Source organism: Ailuropoda melanoleuca, chromosome 6 (assembly GCF_002007445.2).
Source record: "Ailuropoda melanoleuca isolate Jingjing chromosome 6, ASM200744v2, whole genome shotgun sequence".
NCBI classification, from domain to species: domain Eukaryota; kingdom Metazoa; phylum Chordata; class Mammalia; order Carnivora; family Ursidae; genus Ailuropoda; species Ailuropoda melanoleuca.
The window spans coordinates 21959239-21965351 of record NC_048223.1 but is presented as its reverse complement, the minus strand read 5'-3'; the positions used below and the strand labels follow the sequence as shown (position 1 = coordinate 21965351).

Genomic DNA, 6113 nt, shown 5'->3' with positions numbered 1-6113 from the left:
TTTTTTTTGTCAGATTCTACATATGAATGAACCATGTGGCTTCTTATCTTTCTCCAATTGACTGTTTCACTTAGCATAATACTTTCTAGGTACTTCCATATTATTGCAAATGGCAAGATCACATTCATTTTTATAGCTAACATCCCACTATATATAGATATGTGTGGATGTGTGTATAGATATATATCCATGTGTGTGTATATAGGCATATACATATATATCTATACACACACACACACACACCATAACTTCTTTATCTACTCATCTGTCTATGGATATTTAGGTTGCTTTCATAATTTGGCTATTGTAAATAATGTTGTAATTAACATAGGGGTGTATATATCTTTTCAAATTGGTGTTTTCATTTTCTTTGGGTAAATACCCAGCAGTGGAATTACTGGATCATATGGTATTTCTATTTTTAATTTTTTGAGATAACTCTATATTGTTTTCACAGCGGCCACACCAATTTACAGTCCCACCAACAGTGCACAAGGGTCCCCTTATCTCCATATCCTCGCTAACACTTCTTCTTTCTTGTCTTTGTGATAGTAGTGCCATTCTGCCAGGTGTAAGATGGCATGTCATTGTGGGTTTGATTTGCATTTCCCCAATGATTAGTGATGTTGAGCAACTTTTCATGTGTCTGGCGGCCATTGGTATGTCTTCTTTGGAAAAACATCTATTCAGGAGTGCCTGGGTTGTTCAGTCAGTTAAGAATCCAACTCTTAATCTCAGCTCAGGTCTTGATCTCAGGGTTGTGAATTCAAGCCCTCAGGGTTGTGAGTTCAAGCCCCATGTTGGACTCCACACTGGATATGGAGCCTACTTAAAACAAAACAAAAATGGAAACATGTCTATTCAGGTCCTCTGCCCATTTTTAAATCAGACTATTTGTTTTTTTAGTGTTCAGTTATATATGTTCTTTATATGTTTTGGATATTAGTCTCTTATCAGATGTATCATTTGAAATACCTTCTCCCATTTGGTAGGTTGCTTTTTCTTTTTGTTGGTGGTTTCCTTCACTGTGCAAAAGCTTTTTTATTTTGATATAGTCCCTCTTGTTTATTTTGTTTTTGTTGCTTATGCTCTTGGTGTCAGATCCAAAAAACTATCACCAAGACCAATGTCAAGGAGCCTCATTGCCTGTTTTCTTCCAGGAGTTTCATGATTTCAGGTCTTGCATACAAGTCTTGTTGTTTTTTTAACAAATCAAACTTTTATAATATGGACTTGGCTGCAAAATATCTAAAAAGAGAGCAATGTGGGGAAAACAGACTACCACCCAGCATGTGTGTGAGAATCTAGGGGAAAGAAAAGAGTCATCTGAGGTGTAACAACATCAAGGAGCGGGCCGACAGAAGCCAGATTCAGAGGGCTAGAAGCCATGAGCTTTTGTGGAGTCCCTGCAGCTGGAGGAGGGCTGTCCCCAGCTTCCTATTTCCCCACCAGAGTGCACTACCTTCAGGTTGGGAGTGGGCTGAGGACTGGGGAGAGGCTGGAGAAGGATAGGTGGTAGGACCTCCTTTGCCCCTCCTCTTTTGGGGGAAGAGAGACCATGATGTAGTTCTGGACAATGCCAAGGACCAAAGGAAGGTGGGGGTGCACTTGTGGCAGTGAAGATCAGTGTGACAATGGGCTGCACACTGGGGACAATGGTGGTGACAGGAGAAGTAGTGCTAGAACCTGAGCCAGAAGATGAAGTGCTGAGAGACAGGACCTATAGGGTGGATGAGCCACTGGAGGACAATGGCATTATAATAAACTTGGTTAGAGGAGGGGAAGGGGGAGATGGGGCAGCAGTTCACACACATTCCAGAGTCTGGATGGGCAGTGTGGTAGCACCAGGGACCCTCAGCAAACCAGAGGTCCCAGGACCAAGCTGAGGGGACTGCAAGAGGTCAGTGTGGACCAGTGCTGAGTGGTGGTCAGAGTGGTCCTGTTGACCTGCTGAGCCTGCAGAGCAGCCTGGGCCAGAGCCTTGACCACATGGGTGGAGAGGAGGAGTCCGAGGGACCCAATTCTGCCCCACGAGAATCCCGATTATCAGACGGCAGGCGCGGTGTTGCTGGTACTGGGGCACCGTGTTTCAGGAGGAGGCTCTGTAGGTGGTCAGCTCAGATGTGGTGACGTTGCTCAGCACAGGGCCATCTGGGACACTGCGGACCCACTTCCCTCCCTGCTGGAGCCATGGCAGAATCAGAGTCTTGATCATATTGTGTCTCAGCTCTGCCAGGCCTGAGATGGAGGCACGGTGAGTTACCCCCGAGTCTTCTCAGTGTGCCTAGCTCTTGGTGAAGGTCAGGTGATCCAGGACTGGATGTTGTTAGTGATTGTGCCGAAATGCTTACAGATCTGGGCCATGAGGCAGGCAGCAAACCACCCAGTGACTGTCCACATCCGAGTGCAGGCCCAGCTGTCTGCCCAAGAGGCAGGTCATCGCAGCTGGAATCAATTCCCATGTGGATTTTTCTAGATACAGTGCAGGCTTATCCTTCAGTGCCTACACCATGCACTTGAGACGGATGACTGGGGCCAGGCTGTTCCGCACCACATTCACACTCCCTTCCTTCCTCTTCTGTGGTAGCTACAACTTTGATTTCAGTCCTGAGAAAAACTTCAGGTTTTAGAAACAAGATGTCTGCTCCTTTTCCAAATCCCACATTTTGAAAAGCATTTTTAAATCTCAGTCTCAAACTCTGCACTCTAGTACTGCTGTTGAGACGTAACAATTGTTTCCTAGTTCATATAATCTTGGGTTTTATACATACACACACACACATATATATATACATGCCACATTTTTCATAAATACTCCAGCTACTATAAATATTGACTGAGTTGTTTTAGAAAATCAACGCAATGTATTAAAATCAAGTGTTGGGAAACTTCATGGTCTCACAACTTTTATTTTGGAATTGAACAATATTAAATTGTATCTAACTCTGGACTGCAGATTAATTATCCTCAGTATTTCCTAAGGCTTCATAAAATAATTTTTTCCAACCTTTATAGAAAAAAGCAAGCCGATTGCAGAAGCACGGGGGTCATGAACTCTGACCTTGCACTGACAAAAACAATAACAGTCCTCTTTCCTCAGAACCGAAGGGCGCCCCCAGCCGGTCCCCATGCCCCCCCCACCCAACCTTGGGGTCTCCCCTCTGGCCCATAGCCTTGCAAGACCCCCGGCCCCAGGGACCCGCCACCAGCTAGGAGCCCAGCCTCTGGCGCCCTGCCCTCCTTGCAGGGCCTCCCACCACAGCCGCCATACCTGCTTCTGGCCACTTTGGTGCCAAATTCCAAGTCTCTCTGATGCTTTTGCTTCCCAGTGGCTGCAAATTTGGAGGGGCTGGTTCAGCAGAGGGTGGCTTAGGCACGACACACACAGATCTCCTGCAGGAATCTCCCCGGGGAGGCCAGCCCCTCCCGGTGCATCCAGGCAACCTCCACCCACCCGGCGGTAGCCTGGCCTCAGAGCCGTCAGGCTGCTACAGACCAGCAGACACGACAGAAGATCCAGATAGTCACGGCAGTGAGCACCTCTGGGTTCGGCAAGCAGCAGTTCTCCCTCATCAGCTGGAACTGAGAAGGTGATCCTGGCTTCCCCGAAGACATCCAATGCCAGGCAGCTCATTCGCACCACCTGGGATAACCTCATGCTTGGCGGGATCCAATCATCCAGGGACTCGGCTTCTGCGGACCGTTTCCTGTGGAAGGCCCACATCCAGTGGCCTCAGGTGGTGGAGTCCTATGTGGTCTGTGGCCACAAAGCCCCAGGCTGTCACTATGGGGCTGTCAGTTGTGAAGGATGCAAAATGTCTTCAAAACGGGCATAAGGAAAAATTTGACCTACAGCTGTCAGAGCAATTAAGACTGCATCATCAGTAAGCACCATCAGAACAGCTGTCGGTGTTGCTGACTGAAAAAAATGCTTAGAGATGGGTATGGAAATGTAATCTACACAGTGTGAACAGAAGCCCTTTGGCGGGGGTGGGCTGTGCGGGGGAGAAGAAACTTTTTGATGGTGGGATGGGAGAAACCAAGCAATTGTGCCGCTTCAACTAAGAAACAGATCTTCTTGATCCAGGACACCTGTGAACATCCAGGAGCCTTTGATATACGGAGATGGTATGGTTCTCCCGACCGTGTATTCTAAACCTGAGACAAGCCAGGGGGCTTACTGGCAAATGTAGTAGCCTCCCTTGCAGACCTAAATGAATCCCTTAATGAGGGTGATGCTTTGGAAGTACTGTGGGAGAACCAGTCTGCAAGTGAGATTCCTAGAGCATTCGATACCTTAGCAAAAGCACTTAATACCATGGACAGCTTTGTGTCTCCAAGCCTGGCAGACAGGACAGACACTAGTGGAGGAGGCAGCATCCATGTCATCACTTGGAGACCAGTCCCCAGCCATCCCTGAGGTCAAAGGCACTCTCCTTTTAGACACATCACATCCAGGCTCATGATGCCCAGCCCCATTCCAGAACACTTCAACATGAGCTACATCTGCAAGTCCACACCCCACTTGCTTTTCCTCCCCAGGCACGAGCCCAGCTCAGTCTCAGCTGTTCAGACACTGGGTAAGGAATGCAACACCAGCCTCGTGCGGCTCTGCTAGAATGAGCTCTTCACCCTCGGCCTGACCCAGTGTGCCCAGGGGGTGAGTCTCTCCAGTATCCTGGCAGCTACCATCAACCACCTGCAGAACAGCATCCAGGAAGATAAACTTGCTGGTTACTGGATAAAGCAAGTCATGGAGCACATCTGGAAGCATCAGAACTTCTGTTAACAGTATGGTGGAGCTGGATATAGACAGCTAGGAGTATGCATAACTTAAAGCTATAGTTCTTTTAGTCCCGATCATCCAGGTTTGACCAGCACAAACCTGATCGAAAAATTCCAAAAAAAAAAAAAAAAAAAAAAAAGCAGAGAGGGACTTACAAGACTATGTTCAGAAATGCTACTCAGAAGACACCTTCTGAGAGGCCCAGATTCTGTCTCCCATGTGTCCTCTGGCACTTAGGCCGATGAGCTTCAACATAACAGAACTGGATTTTTTAATTTTTTTCAATTTATTTATTTATGTATTTACTGGTCACATTGTCAATGTTTTGGTAGCATAATTCCCTACGTCCTCATGATGGAGATGACAGGGTAAAGCGGCCAGATCACCAGAGTCAGTCTCTTGTGCACACCACACACCTGTTGAGGAGCAAAAGAATCTTTCCAGGACCGTTCAGATACAGACAAGGAAGTAGTGGTATTTCGGTATGTACAAATATTCCCAGTATGTTAGCCATTTCCCACCTGGTTTCTTCTTATTTGTTAATCCCAGACGGTAGCAACCAAAGGACTAACAAGATCCTTTCCTGCCATAAGAAATGTCTCGATGCATTTTGATGGCACAATAGATTTTGGAACAATCCTTTAACTTAATTTGTATTTAGAGATTCTCAAAGGGCAAAAAAACAATAACACATTTTTATAATATCATTCTTGGATCAAGCCCCGCGGCAGGCTCCCTGATCAGCTAGGAGTCTGCTTCTCCCTCTGCCTCTCCCTCTGGCTTGTGTTTTCTTCCCGCTCTTGCTCTCTTTCTGTCAAATAAATGGGTAAAATCTTTTTAAAAAAGAAAAAAGAAAAAGCCTTAAGAAAGACATTTACAAATAATTTACCATTAACATTCCATTTAATGCTCAGCTTAACTTGTGAGCAAGACGTTTTATGAACAGTATTTTTAAGAACACAAAGGTAAGTAGACAGAATGATAGAATTCAAGCCAATATTCTCCCAACCTCTTCCAAAGAATAAAACCACAAAGGATTACTATGTCCGTTTGCCTTGTACTTATAGTAATTTGCATTAAAATGGCACATGATGATTTTTCTCATATTCAGTAAAGCAGCTAATTGCCCATTAACAGTTGTTACTTAAAAAAAAAGATTAAAGCTTAGCAAAAATAAAATTTTCAGAGAATATCTGATTTAAAAATTTTAAGAGGTAATTATATAACCTGTGCTTTTATTTACTTATGTGTTAAGTATGATATATTCCAACATATAGATACTTTTTAAAAAGTGTTGCCACTTAAAATTATTTCTGCTCAGCAAATT

The 6113-nt window shown here is 45.1% G+C and overlaps 2 pseudogenes; one reads left to right on the top strand and one right to left on the bottom strand.

The window, feature by feature from the left end:
- Window positions 1-1139: 1139 nt before the first annotated feature.
- LOC105241193 lies at window positions 1140-3130 on the bottom strand (annotated as a pseudogene).
- LOC105241194 lies at window positions 3129-5590 on the top strand (annotated as a pseudogene).
- Window positions 5591-6113: the final 523 nt, after the last annotated feature.